This window comes from Microtus oregoni, unplaced genomic scaffold (assembly GCF_018167655.1).
Source record: "Microtus oregoni isolate MIOR12 unplaced genomic scaffold, Mior012 000186F_ref0000110, whole genome shotgun sequence".
Lineage (NCBI taxonomy): Eukaryota > Metazoa > Chordata > Mammalia > Rodentia > Cricetidae > Microtus > Microtus oregoni.
In genome coordinates, this window is record NW_024544844.1 from 469942 (window position 1) to 485317 (window position 15376).

Here is a 15376-nt window from a genome sequence, read left to right on the forward strand (position 1 = left end):
AGAAGGATGTGCGACATGCGACAAACAGGACTAGAAGGATGTGCGACAAGCTACAAACAGGGCTAGAAGGATGTGAGACATGCCACAAACAGGACTAGAAGGATGTGAGACATGCTACAAACAGGACTAGAAGGATGTGCGACATGCTACAAACAGGACTAGAAGGATATGCGACATGCTACAAACAGGACTAGAAGGATGTGCGACATGCCACAAACAGGACTAGAAGGATGTTCGACATGCCACAAACAGGAATAGAAGGATGTGAGACATGCCACAAACAGGACTAGAAGGATGTGCAAGATGCCACAAACAGGGCTAGAATGATGTGCAATATTTCACACACAGGACTATAGGATGTGCGACGTGCTACAAACAGGATTATAAGGATGTGATACATGCCACAAACAGGACTAGAAGGATGTGACACATGCCACAAACAGGACTAGAAGGATGTGCAATATTTCACAAACAGGACTATAGGATGTGTGACGTGCTACAAACAGGATTAGAAGGATGTGATACGTTCTACAAACCGGGGAGAAGGATGTGAGAAATGCCACAAACAGGACCAAAAGCATGTGAGAAATGCTACAAACAGGACTAGAAGGATGTGCGACATGCCACAAACAGGACTAGAAGGATGTGAGAAATTCTACAAACAGGACTAGAAGGAAGTGAGACATCCTACAAACAGGACTAGAAGGATGTGCGTCAAGCCACAAACAGGGCTAGAAGGATGTGAGACATGCCACAAACAGGACTAGAAGGATGTGCGACATGCCACAAACAGGACTAGAAGGATGTGCGACATGCTACAAACAGGGCTGGAAGGATGTGAGACATTCGAAAAACAGGACTAGAAGGATGTGTGACGTGCTCCAAACAGGGCTAGAAGGATGTTCTACATGCCACAAAACAGGACTAGAAGGATGTGCGACGTGCTACAAACAGGAGTTGAAGGATGTGAGACATGCCACAAACAGGACTAGAGGGTGTGAGACATGTTAAAAACAGGACTAGTAGGATGTTAGACATGCTACAAACAGGGCAGGAGGATGTGAGACTTGCCACGAACAGGAATAGAAGGATGTGTGACATGGGAAAAACAGGGCTAGAATGTTGTGAGACAAGCCACAAACAGGACTAGAAGGATGTGAGACATGCCACAAACAGGGCTAGAAGGATGTGAGACATGCTACAAACAGGGCTAAAAGGATGTGAGACATGCCACAAACAGAACTAAAAGGATGTGAGACATGCCACAAACAGGGCTAGAAGGATGTGAGACATGCTACAAACAGGGCTAGAAGGATGTGAGACATGCTACAAACAGGACTAGAAGGATGTGAGACATGCTACAAACAGGGCTAAAAGGATGTGAGACATGCCACAAACAGGACTAGAAGGATGTGAGACATGCCACAAACAGGGCTAGAAGGATGTGAGACATGCCACAAACAGGACTAGAAGGATGTGCGACATGCCACAAACAGGGCTAGAAGGATGTGAGACATGTCACAAACAGGACTAGAAGGATGTGGGACATGCCACAAACAGGACTAGAAGGATATGCGACATGCCACAAACAGGACTAGAAGGATGTGAGACATGCTACAAACAGGGCTAGAAGGATGTGAGACATGCTACAAACAGGACTAGAAGGATGTGAGACATGCTACAAACAGGGCTAAAAGGATGTGAGACATGCCACAAACAGGACTAGAAGGATGTGCGACATGCTACAAAAAGGACTAGAAGGATGTGCGACGTGCTACAAACAGGGGTAGCAGGATGTGAGACATGCCACAAACACCACTAGAAGGATGTGCGACATGCCACAAATAGGGCTAGAAGTATGTGGGACATGCCACAAACAGGACTGGAAGGATGTGCGACATGCCACAAACAGGTCTAGAAAGATGTGCGACATGCCACAAATAGGACTAGAAGGATGTGCGACATGCTACTAACAGGGCTCGAAAAATGTTAGACATGCCAAAAACAGGACTTGAAGGATGTGCGAAATGCCACAAACAGGACTAGAAGGATGTGCTACATGCTACAAACAGGACTAGAAGGATGTGAGACATGCCACAAACAGGACTAGAAGGATGTGCGACGTGCTACAAAGAGGACTAGAAGGATGTGAGACATGCCACAAACAGGACTAGAAGGATGTGCGACATGCTACAAACAGGACTAAAAGGATGTGAGACGTGCTACAAACAGGGCTAGAAGGATGTGAGACATGCCACTAACATGACTAGATGGATGTGAGACATGCTACAAACAGGACTAGAAGGATGTGAGACATGCCAAAAACAGGACTAGAAGGATGTGAGACATGCTACAAACAGGACTAGAAGGATGTGCGACATGCTACAAACATGGCTAGAAGGATGTTAGACATGCCACAAAGAGGACTAAAAGGATGTGCGACATGCCACAAACAGGTCTAGAAGGATGTGAGACATGCCTCAAACAGGACTAGAAAAATATGTGTCATGCTACAAACAGGAGTAGAAGGATGTGCGAAATGCTAGAAACAGGACTAGAAGGATGTGAGACATGCTACAAACAGGGCTAGAAGGATGTGAGACATGCCACAAACAGGACTGGAAGGATGTGCGACATGTTACAAACAGAACTAGAAGGATGTGCGACGTGCTAAAAACAGGACTAGAAGGATGTGAGAAATCCCACAAACAGGACTAGAAGGAAGTGCGACATGCCACACACAGGGCTAGAAGGATGTTAGACATGCCACAAACAGGACTAGAAGGATGTGCGACATGCCACAAACAGGACTAGAAGGATGTGAGACATGCAACAAACAGGACTAGAAGGATGTGTGACGTGCTAAAAACAGGGCTAAGTGGATGTGAGACATGCCACAAACAGGACTAGAAGGATGTGATAAATGCTACAAACAGGACTAGAAGGATGTGCGACATGCCACAAACATGACTAGAAGGATGTGAGAAATGCTACAAACAGGACTAGAAGGATGTGAGACATCCTACAAACAGGACTAGAAGGATGTGCGTCATGCCACAAACAGGGCTAGAAGGATGTGAGACATGCCACAAACAGGACTAGAAGGATGTGCGACATGCCACAACCACCACTAGAAGGATGTGCGACATGCTACAAACAGGACTAGAAGGATGTTCGAAATGCCACAAACAGGACTAGAAGGATGTGAGACATGCAACAAATAGGACTAGAAGGATGTGTGACGTGCTACAAACAGGGCTAGAAGGATGTGAGACATGCCACAAACAGGACCAGAAAGTTGTGAGAAATGCTACAAACAGGACTAGAAGGATGTGCGACATGCCACAAACAGGACTAGAAGGATGTGCAACTTGCCACAAATTGGACTAGAAGGTTGTGCGACGTGCTACAAACAGGGTTAGAAGGAATGCGACGTCCTACAAACAGGGCTGTGCTCCAACACTGACTTCCCCAAAAGTGTTTGTAATAATAGTGCCTAGACATAATACTCAGCCAGCCCCATATTCCTGGACAGTGGGGCTTTTTCTTATAGTGTTCTGTTGAAATCCTCCTCGGTTCACAATCTTAATTATAATGGCTCTGCATGTTGAAATGCTAATTATTTCATTTCTGGCATATCAAATGTGTTTTTTAAATAGGACTTTGATCGAGATCACAAAGGTGTACTTAAGGAAGCGACTGTGGAGTTATGTTTCTGCGTGCAGTGCACATAACAACTTGCTTCCCCCTCATGCTCATCACACTGGGGATTACCACCCTTATTTTTCTTCATCAGTCTTATATTGTGGGGGAAAAAAAAGACCTTGCTTTCATTTGCATTTTTATTACTTATTATTCATCATATTTATTGAAGTTTTTTTTTGCTTTTGGTTATGATTCAAAAATGGAAATCATTTCAGCCTCGGGTAGCTAAAGATTGAGATGCCAGTGCCCTGCTCTGGTGCTGCAATGGTTAACCGCGGTGTGGTTAACCTCATTCACAACATTAGCTGTTAGCTACTGCTCCTGCTTGACACTGTCTCCTAGAGTCAAAGCATGACGTGTATTGATTAATAGTGTCTCTGTGGAAGTAAAGTCCAGAGAATTTCAGGGCAGTTCGACCCAGCTTGTCAGCATTGTTTATTGAGTTGCACCTGGGCTTGAAGCTCTGTCCCCCCCTACTCCCGCCGCCCACTTGCCTCGCCTTCCTCGGAGATGGAGAGCTGCTGGTTCCACAAGCGGAAATGTCCATATGACCAGCAACCCAGAAACAACCTCAGCAAAGCCTTCATTTGAATCTTCCACTTGCAGAGGATGCTCGCCACACATCAGTGGGTCCTAAGCCGGGAGACATTTGGCCTGGCCTTTATAGATAGCCAGCCTGGGAAGAGCCCGCATCTAGCCCCTCCAGACACCCTGCTGGGAGTTGTCTGCTATGATGCCTAGCCTGACTTTCTTACCATAATGTGCCCTTTCTTTGTACAGATATTTGAGGGGTTGTGAGCGTGGGGTTTGGGGGAGGGATCATTCTGACTCTTTAGTACAAGGATTGAATCCTTGTGTATGCTGAGCACAGTCTCACATTCCCAAACTATACCCCCTATCCTGAAGCCTTTTTACGTGCCAGTCCTGGAGCAGCATGATTGGGTTTCTGTAAGTGCAGTGTGGCCACCAGGAACAAAAGGCATATTGTCTGCTAGAAGGGTTTCTTTCAAGGAAGCTATTAAATAAGACAGACGAACCATATTATTAACTGAATCCCCATCTTACATTATCTTTATACATTTCCGTGCCGTTTTACTTGGGTTGTTTTGGTCTCACATTCTACCAGTTTAAATATTTTGACCTTTGATTTCATATAATTTGCATCTGTTTTGTATATTTTCTCATTCTCTTACATTGGCCTTTGTGTGAGAGTGGATTCTTTCAAGTACCACAGAATTGACTTTTCTAATGTAATCTGTAAGGTTTTGTTTTTTAAATGCATTAAATTTATTTTTAAGATAAATTGCATTTACATTTATCATCAAAACTACTACATCAAGTTCACTAGGTTTTATCCCTTTCCTACTTTAAGTGATTCACAGCCCTTTTGTTTGATGGGTTTTTTTCTCTTATTAGTTTTTTTTTTGTTTGTTTTGTTTTTATCAATCATCTTCATTACTTGGGAGGGCATAGAGAAGTCCTTTTGGAGCTAGTAAGTACAGTCTTTAAGCATTCTGGGTCTGGGAAGAACATATACAAGATTTATAGACTCGTGCGCGAGTGCTGTGTGTGTGTGTGTGTGTGTGTGTGTGTGTGTGTGTGTGTGTAAAGGCAGGTGTGCATGTGCCGTGGTTTTAGTGGAGGCTAAAAGATGACTCCTTTTGGGTGTTGATCCCCATCTTTTACCTTATTTGAGACATGCGCTCCTTGCTCTCTCTCTTCTCTCCCCCACCCCCGTCTCTGTCTCTTCAATTTTCAAAGACTTACTGATCAATAGAATAAACTCCAAAGAATCAACATGATATCATGCATTCAGATGAGAATTGTTTCTTGGTTAGGTGGCTTCTAAAAGACCCTTAACTATAAATAGTTCGCTGCTGAAAGCTGAAGTTTGGAAGTTGGGACCTTCTTCAGTTTGCTATAGTCTACATTCACCAAGCAGAACTTACATTGCTCATGGGAACCTGGTTTGTTCCAACTGACATTGGAGTTGAACAATGTAACATATCTTGCTGCTCCAGTACCTCGAGCTCTAAGAAATACAAAGAGGGGAAGCAAGCTTGGCTGTTCTTGGCCCACTGATAGTCTAGAGTAGCACTTTTGCACACAGATAGGAGAACAAGGCCACGAGCACAAGGCACACAGCTTCTGCAGAGGCGGAATCTCTTGGCTGTCACCGCATGTGCATCTGGCTGCATGTGGGGGCTGGGCATTTGAATTCAGGTTCTTATACTTTCATAGCATAAGCGTTACCCATAGAGGTACCTCTCCAGCTCCAGTTGGTTGGTTTCCTAAAGCAGCGTTGCTGCATAGTTCAAATGTCCCTTTATCTTGCAATTCTTCTGCCTCAGCCTCCTCCAGTGCCGGGATGATAAAGATGCGATACCACTACCAATTAAAGTACCTTGATAGCAAAAAGGCTAGAAGAACCTACTAGATCATAGCAAAATGTGTCGGGAGCCAACATAAATAAGCTTTAGGCAGCTACAGCTGCACTGACAGGAACATTAGTGTACATAATTGGAGTGGGCCAAGACACAATCAAGTTGGAATCTGTGAGTTGATAATATTACCAAAAAAGGAACCTTTATTATTTACTTTTTAAAAACAACTCCACCATTTTCTTTTAGAGAAGTTTATGGCACTGCTAAATAAAATATTTAATCAGAACAACAATATTTTTTGATGCTGGCAATTGAACCTAGGGCCTCACATGCTGAAGCACAAATTCTACCATAGAGCCACACCACAGTCTCATAGCAACAATAGTTAATTTGTAAAAAGCATCTCCCCTGGCCGGGCGGCGGTGGCACACGCCTTTAATCCCGCACTCGGGAGGCAGAGGCAGGCGGATCTCTGTGAGTTCGAGACCAGCCTGGGTTACAGAGCTAGTTCCAGGAGAGGCTCCAAAGCCACAGAGAAACCCTGTCTCGAAAAACCAAAAAAAAAGAAGAAAAAAAATAAAAATAAAAAGCATCTCCCAACCTATATCGCCTGCTTGTCAGTGAAATAGTGGCCTTTAGTTCCTTACTATTCAGCCAAGTTGAATTCATACATCCTTCCCTCCCTCTTTGCTAATAAAGCTTTAGATTTAGATATGGATGAGTTATTTGAACTCTTAAAAGTGCCTTTGCAGTTTCCATGACTTCCCCCAAGTTTTGACCATTTTTTTTTGATCCTTCATTGTTGTAGCATATTTTTGCTGGACTCTTTTCAAGACATGTGAACCAATGTTGTTTTTTAACCCAGGCAACAGAGACAAGCAAAGGGCTCAGAGGCTCAGGCTATCTAAGCTCCCTTGTGGCTCTGAGATAAGTTAGTCATGTCACCTCCCTGGCCTTTGGCTTCTCGTCAATAGGAGGACATGGATAGCAAGAATTCCTGTCTGCCATGGTTATAAGTTGAGAGTGGGTGACTCAGTACATGCATCAACACTTCCCATCAGTGCCCGTCACACACATGTGTCGAAAACAGGCTAGCTATTAGGAAATCGTGAAAGAGAATTTGACAGGCCTTACAAATCTGCACCAGACAACATCTTTCTCCCAAAAGATGCGACTCCATTTCCTTCTGGAAGCTTCTGCTGCAGAGAAGTAGGTGAAAGTGACTGTCAAGCAGCGGTATTTGGCGTGTTGGAGGCCACCTGCCTTCGTTTGCATGCTCGCTCCCTGACTCACTGCCATGTGACATTAGAGCAGCTGTTCTCTCTCATCGTGACTGTCATCCCCGGATCCCACAGTGAAAGGTGAGAACCAGCTTCCCCACCTTGTCCTTTGACCTCCACATGTGTGCCATCATATGTACAACCATACACACATACAAACATATAATTTAAAGGGTGGCACATGTGTAGGCCAGAAGACAACTTGCAGGAGGCTCTTCTGCCACGTGTGTCCTGGGGATTGAAATCAGGTTGGAAAGCTTGATAGCAAGCACTGAACCATCTCACTGGCCCAATTTAAAAAAAAAAAATAGCCAGGCGGCAGTGGTGCACGCCTTTAATCCCAGCACTCAGGAGGCAGAGGCAGGCCTGTGAGTTCGAGGCCAGCCTGGTCTATAAGACGTAGTGCCAGGTTCTGAAGCTACACAGAGAAACCCTGTCTCGAAAAGCCAAAAAAGGAAAAAAAAAAGAAAAATTAAATGGTAGTGAAATGCAGCTGCGTGTAGGCAGTCAGGTCTCCCTGGAATGTCAAGTCTTTCATTCTGGAGATACCACCTTCTGAAGCTCAGGGCGCTCTTCTTTGTAAACTACCATTCCTGCTCTGAGCTTTGGAACAATAAGTGCCCCTATCTATGCTGGCGCCAGCTCTGTATTCTCCGCATCGCTCATCTCTTTCATCATCTCCCCTCTGCCTCAGAAGGCTGCAGCTCCTCCAGGCTTGGCCCTAGGCACAGTATTCATCACAAGAGTGGTGGACTCCTTGTGCTGGCCCAACATTCCTGGGTCTCTGTGGCACAGGCGAGGCAGCTAAGCAGCCCCAGGCCACATGAGGGAAGGAGTTCTGGTTCTTTCCAGACCTCCATTATCTCTGTAGCAGCAGCTGCTGGCAGGTAAGTGTGTGTGAGTCACCGGTGACAAGACTCCATGCTTGGTGGGGTGGGAGAAAAGCCAAACTCTGCAGGATCCCAGAACCCCTTGCTGCTCAGAGCAGCAGCTACCTGGGGCCTCTCTGTGGGAACTGGCTACAAGGACACACCCACCCTCAGGCCCAGACTGGACCCTCTGCGTTCCAAGAGGCCCCTTTACAGTGGCCCAGGACTGTGTGAGCATCCAAGTGTGTGGCGATCTGCTCCAGAGCACAGGCTCTGCTTGACTTTCCCTTCCTAAGCCTTGTTTTTCTACCCAGCCAGTTATCTCCTGGTAAAATCTCCAAGGGCCTCGGCAGACCAAATTGTGGACTGCTCTCTGTCGATTTTCATGTGAAATTCCCCCTAACATGGTGGTACTATCGAAAACTGCTCCGTTGCCAGGCACCTAGGAGTCTTGTATGTACAATTCAGACTTCATTGGAATTTTACCCCTCTTTGAATACCATCCAGGGCTTGCCTCACATTCATAAGGATTCCCAAACTTGCTATAGCTCAGAGTGGCTTCTGTGTGTTCTATACATGAGAACCACAGGTTTGAATACCTTCCCAGATTTAAGATACTGGTCAAGGGGACTGGAGAGATGGCTCAGCGGTTAAGAGCATTAGCTGTTCTTCCAGAGGTCCCGAGTTCAATTCCCAGCAACCACATGGTAGCTCACAATGAGACCTGGTACCATCTTCTGGCCTACAGGCATACATGCAGACAGAATAATAAATAATCTTTTTTTAAAAGATACTTGTCACTTTGTTCCTACTGGCTAACCTTGGTCAACTTTTCTTCTCCAGTATGGAGTCAAGTCAATACTACCCAATAAGAAGAAAGTATTCATGACGAACACTGGTCACTGCAAAGCACTGGCCTGATTGACCTCATCTTAAACCCACCATGATTCCCTGAAGCAGGTTCCAAGATTCCCACTTAGAAGATGAGAAAATTCAGCGTGGACTAATAAATGAGATATTTCTTTTTTAGGAAAGTATGATTTTCTTGTTGTTTTTGTTTTTTTGAGACTGGGTTTCTCTATGTAACAGTTCGGGCTGTCCTGGAACTCACTCTGTAGACCAGGGTGGCCTTGAACTCACAGAGATCCATTTGCCTTTGCCTCCTGACTACTGGGATTAAAAGCATGCACCACAACTGCCTGGCCTAGAAGGGTACTGTTTTTAACAGCAAAAAAAAAAACAAAAAAAAAAAACAAAAAAACCCACAATCATTTCTAGCATGATGGGTAATGGGGGATTTTGCCTTTTACTCCCCTTTCCGTTCCTGTCACAAACACTTGGATAGTCCATTTAGAAAAAGTTTACACTGCTTCATGGCTTCAGGGAAACTGGTTTATGATGTGGTTCTGCTGTTTTGGGGCCCGTGAGAGACAGTCCTCCATGCCAGAAAGCAGCTTGCAGCCAGGAAGTAAACAAGGGAAAAGGGGGAAGGGAGCACCTCTCCATAATCTATACTTCTCTTACTAATTCCCACCTCTGAAAGTGTTCACCACCTCCCAAGGGCCCCATGCTATGTAACAAACTTTACCTTTGGAGAATATTTCAGACCCAAACTAAAACACCTATGTAGCTGAGCATAACCTTGAAGTGATGCCCTGCCTAGGATTGCAGGCCTGGTTCATGTGGTGTTAGGGAATCAAAGCCAGGGTTTTATACATGCTAGGCAAATACTCCATCAGCTGAGCTACACGCTCAGTCCCAGCAATCTTTCTTAAAGACAGGATTTCACTCTGTAGCCCTGAAACAGGATACATAGACCATGCTGGCCTTGAACTCACAGAGATCCACCTGCATCTTCCTCTCTAGTGCTGGGATTAAAGATGTGTGCCATCATGCCCATCGCCCACAATCTCTGAAAACTATAAAGCAATTTTGACCTTTTTCTGGCTTGAAAAGTAAATGCTTTTCAGGAATATTTTCCGAGCCTTCCGAGTTGCTCCCAGTTCCACGGTGCCGGGCACCACTTTCAGTCTACACTCTTGCTGCCTATGCACTTCCCCTTAATTATAACTCTGGTGGCAACTTGGACTTTCATCATCGTCTCTAATCCAGTGGTGGAACAGCAGCGCACCATGAGACAGTCTACTTTATCCTGCAGTCTAGACTCCCAGTTCCGCCTAGTTTATCACTGGGATTATTCTATTTCCATCTAAAAGATAGTGAGTAGAGCTGGATAGATGATTGATCAGAGCACTTGCTGCTCTTGCAGAGAATCCTGGGTTCAAGTCCCAGCATCCACATGGTGGCTCACAACCATCTTTGTAACTCCAGTTCCAGGGAATCCAAGGCCCCCTTCTAATCTCTTTTCTTTCATGATGTACCTCATAACATGAAGTATGGATTTCTTTTTCTATTTAACTAACTCCATTTGCCTTCAGACTCATTTCAAGACTGCTCACAATTTCACATTGTCTTCTGTCAATCTCACTATTTTGATGAGGTTTTTAATCTTTTCCTCTAAGGTCATGGAATATTTTAATGAAAGTTATGAAGTACTTTACTGGAGGTTGTAAAATCCAATTTTCCTCATATCCTCTTTTAACCAAGTCATCTGTAGCTCCATGGAATATTCATGAATATGTTTTGCTGTTGTTTGACATCTGCTCCCATAGTTCTTTGGGTGAGGAATTCATCACTCCCCAAGCAATCCATATGTTTCTCCACTCACATTTACCCATGCAATTCCCTCTGGCACAAATTCTCTTCATGTTTAGCCTCTAGCAATTCAAGAAACAACGTATCGATGACACCACCTTGTATTAAGCCTGAGAACTTTTTTTTTTTTGAGACAAGGTTTCACTCTGTTGTCCTGATTAGCTTAGAACTTTCTATGTAGACCATGCTGACCCTGAACTCACAGAGATCTGACTGTTGTCAGAGTGTTGGATTAAAGGGCATGTGCCATCCCACACAGCCTGATTCCATTTTTGTGAGTACAACCAACTTAACTTCAGTGTAATAATATGATGAATTTATTTTTGGTCCAGGGTTTTGCTGTGAGGCAATTCTGTCTGAGCTTCTTTAATGCTAGGATTATAGGTATGCACCACCACACTAGGCTCCATTATACATGGAATTTTATAAAAATATATTTCTCTTGAAAGGCATGGGCGCACACCTTTAATCTCAGCACTTGGGAGGCAGAGGCAGGCAGGTCACTGTGAGATGGAGGTTAGTCTGATCTACAGAGCAAGTTTCCAGTTCAGCCAGAGCTACATAGTGAGACCGACCCTGTCTCAAAAAAAAAAGCATGGGATAAAACTGGACTCTCTGAATATGGTGGACAATGAGGGCTGATGAGAAGCCAAGGACAATGGCACTGGGTTTTGATCCTACTGCATGTTCTGGCTTTGTGGGAGCCTAGCCAGTTTGGATGCTCACCTTCCTAGACCTGGATGGAGGGGGTAGGACCTTGGACTTTCCACAGGGCAGGGAACCCTGACTGTTCTTTGGACTGGAGAGGGAGGGGGAGACGAGCAGGGAGGGGGGGAGAGGAGCGGGGGAGGGGGAGGGAAATGGGAGGCTGGGAGGAGGCAGAAATTTTTTTTCAATAAAAAATGTATTTCACTGCACAAATTCAAATCCACTTAATTTGTTGATATCAGTTTTCATCTATACAGTGCAAGGAAACTATTTCTAGTATTTTTTGTATCCTTTGAAAAATTTTCCAAAGTTATTTTAATCTGTAAAATTCCTGTTCCTATAAATGTTGCTGGGGAGATGTTTTAAAACTTGCCCAAACTGGGGGCTGGAGAGGTGGCTTAGTGGTTAATAATACTGGCTGCTCTTCCAAAGGACCGGGGTTCAATTCCCAGCACCCACATGGCAGCTCACAACTGTCTGTAACTCCAAGATCTGACAACCTCACACAGACATATATGCAGGCAAACCACCAATGCATATAAAATAAATAAATACTTAAAAAAACTTGCCCAAATTGAGCCTGGGGTGATAGTGCACACCTTGGATCTCAGCAGAGCCAGGCAGAGTTCCAGGACAGGCAGGGCTACACAGAGAAACCCTGTCTTAAAACCAAAACCAAAACCAAAAGAATCTGCACAAATACTTTTTTGTTAATAGACATCATGCATTTTATATTTCAAGCTCCTTGAAAATAGTATCAACTTATTTTTCTTGTATTCAGAACATTGTGAATTCCAAACAAGGGCTTGGATTTTTTGTGTGTTTGTTTTGTTTTGTTGAGAGAGGGTCTCCCTGTGTAGGCCTGGACGTCCTGGAACTTATTCTGTAGACCAAGCTGGCCTCAAACTCAGAGAGCCATCTGTTTTTGCCTCCTGAGTGCTGGGATTAAAGGTGTGTGCCAACACACCTGGCTATTTTATTTGTAACTAATTGTTAAACTTCTTAGAAGTAAGCTAATTTGCTGTGTCTAAATTTCTCTATTTGAACTTGTCAGCCTAAATTTTGTCAAATTGTGAGTGAGTGACTCCTGACAAAATGGAATGGGCAGTGATGGTGCTATAATACCTGTAAAGGAGGGTGGTCCACTGGGAGTAATCCAGGATACACCCAGACACCAAGTTCTCAGCACAAAGGACATTTATCACTGCAGAGGGGCAAGCAGGGGGTTGATGCAAAGGCGGGGGCGGCAGCAACACGCAAGCAAGCAGCAAGCAGGTGTTTTTGCAGGAGTGGGTTTTTAGGGAGAAAAGGGGGGCAGGATCTATGCTAGGGTGAGTTCGTAAGTCCTGATTGGATATGTTAGCCAAATAATGAAATTTGATTGTTGGACCTTGGTGTTTTGGGCCAAATAAGGTAATAGGCTTTGGGGGCTAGCTTTAGGAATGTAATCTAATGGTTTAACAAGGTAGGGAACGGTAAAAGGCAAAACCTGTCAGCACCATGTTTGCCATACTGGGGTCTGTTGGAGAGCCCTTCAATACCCCTGTCCACCTGGCCCTACTTTTCTACTCTTCATTTGAGGATTACAGTGCTGGGGAGTTACAGTCCCTGGGAACCACCTTAAACCAATGACTCATGAGAGTTGGAGGAAAAACATCCCAGCTTCCTAGTCTCTCTGATGGGATGATGCTGAGGTAAGGAGGGGGGATTGAATCCAGCTGATCTCCAGAGGATAATGTCTGATGATATACTTGCAGCCTTTATTCCTGTCCTATAGTTATCTTTTTTAAAACAGAGCTTAAGTGGGGAGTTTATTGAGAGAAAGAGGAAGAGGAGGGAAGAAAGAAAAAGACAGAGAGAGGACCTATAGTCATCTTAAATTATTTGCAGGTTAGCCAGATGGATCAGTGAGTGAAGGTGATCGCCACCCCAAGACTGATGACCTGAGTTAGATTCCCCACAACCAACATGGTGCAAAGGAAGTACTGACTCCTAAAAGTTGTCCTCTGTCCTACACACACACTATGGCAATATGGCCCTGCACAGAGATAAATCCATAAAGTTTTCCATGTTATTTTTCTGTGTGTACATGCACATGCTGGTGTGTGTGGCTGTGAGCATTCATGCAGAAGTCAGAGGAGGATGGCACCATCTCTTGTCCCACCCTCCAACTTCTGCTTCCTGGAATTGTCTCTCCAATTAACCATATTTTAAATCCCTTTTCAAGGAAGTCCAAACTAAGATTAGAAATGTAATTGTATAGGTTTTGCCACTGTCTATTTTAATTTTTTTATTTGAAAATTTTATACATTTACAATGTATCTTGGCTATATACTTGTACTGTCAGTTTTCTAGTATTGATTTGATCAACTCTAATGTTTTCCATTGTCATTTGTTTTTATTTTTTTCTCTTTTGGTTTTTCAAGACAGGGTTTCTCTGTAGCTTTGGAGCCTGTCCTGGAACTAGCTCTTGTAGACCAGGCTGGCCTCAAACTCACAGAGATCCGCCTGCCTCTGCCTCCCGAGTGCTGAGATTAAAGGTGTGCGCCACCATCGCCCGGCTTGTTTTTAAATTCTTAAACACTTGAGTTAAAATGAGCCCAGACATATTTTTCATTCAGAACAAATTTTGCTAGGCACTGTTTTATGTTGTTTCTGCCAGCAGAGTCAAAGTCTGAAATGTTCACCAAGCAGGCTAAAGAAGGCTAGGGTTGGGGTGTATGCCTCAATCAGCATTCTGCTTTGTGTGACCTCCCAATGCATTTTTGTCTTCCTCCCTTGGCAGCCCTTTTTTTCATATCTTTCCTGTTGAGAAATACCATTTAATCTGCATGACCTAGTGAAAGTCAGTCCCGCATGACCAAGGACAGAGTTAATTCTTCCGTGAAACTGGTCCTCATTTTCTTCCATAGCATTAAAATCCCCGAGCTCCTACAGCAGGCTGTTTTTTCTTCTAGCACTTTTTATTTTCAGTGATTTGTTGTTGCTTACACACCCTCATTAGCAAAATGGATCTTACTTGGGTTGTGGTGGCAGGTGTTTTAATGGGAACTGAGCCTAAGTCCTTGCTCATGCTAGGCAAGTGTTTTACCACTGAGCTACATCCCCAGTCCTTTTTGTGTTTTCAGACAGGATCTCACTAAATTGCCCAGGCAGGCCTTGAACATGCAGTCCTCGTGTCTCAGCTTGTCAAGTAACTGAGATCACAGGCCTGGGATCATCATAGTTGCCCTCTCCCTGAACCTGATGTCACTCCTTTAATCCCAGCAGTCAGGACACAGAGGCAGGCAGATCTCTCTGAATTTTAGGCCATCCAGGCCTACACAGAGAGACCCTATTTCAAAACAGAGGTGGAAGGAGAGTGACTAGAATTAGAATTAAAATATAAATTTCATCTATTGGTATCCATTTTTTTCTTTTTCAAGTACAGTACTCAGTATCATTGAGGATATAGCAATCAGGTTATATCCAATACTAATATGTGTATAATACTCCACAATTTTCTGGAGCCAAATCCAGCAATTATTTGTAAGGGACTCTTGAGTTCATTCGGGGCCATGAAGATATGGCTCAGTGATAGAACTCTTCTTATTTGGTATGCATAAGGCCCTGAGTTTGATCCCCAGCACTGCAAAAATAAGTGCATAGAGTAGTATGCTTTAAATTCCATTTTCAGAAAACTACTTTAGGGAAATGCCCAGAAGTTTGGATGCTA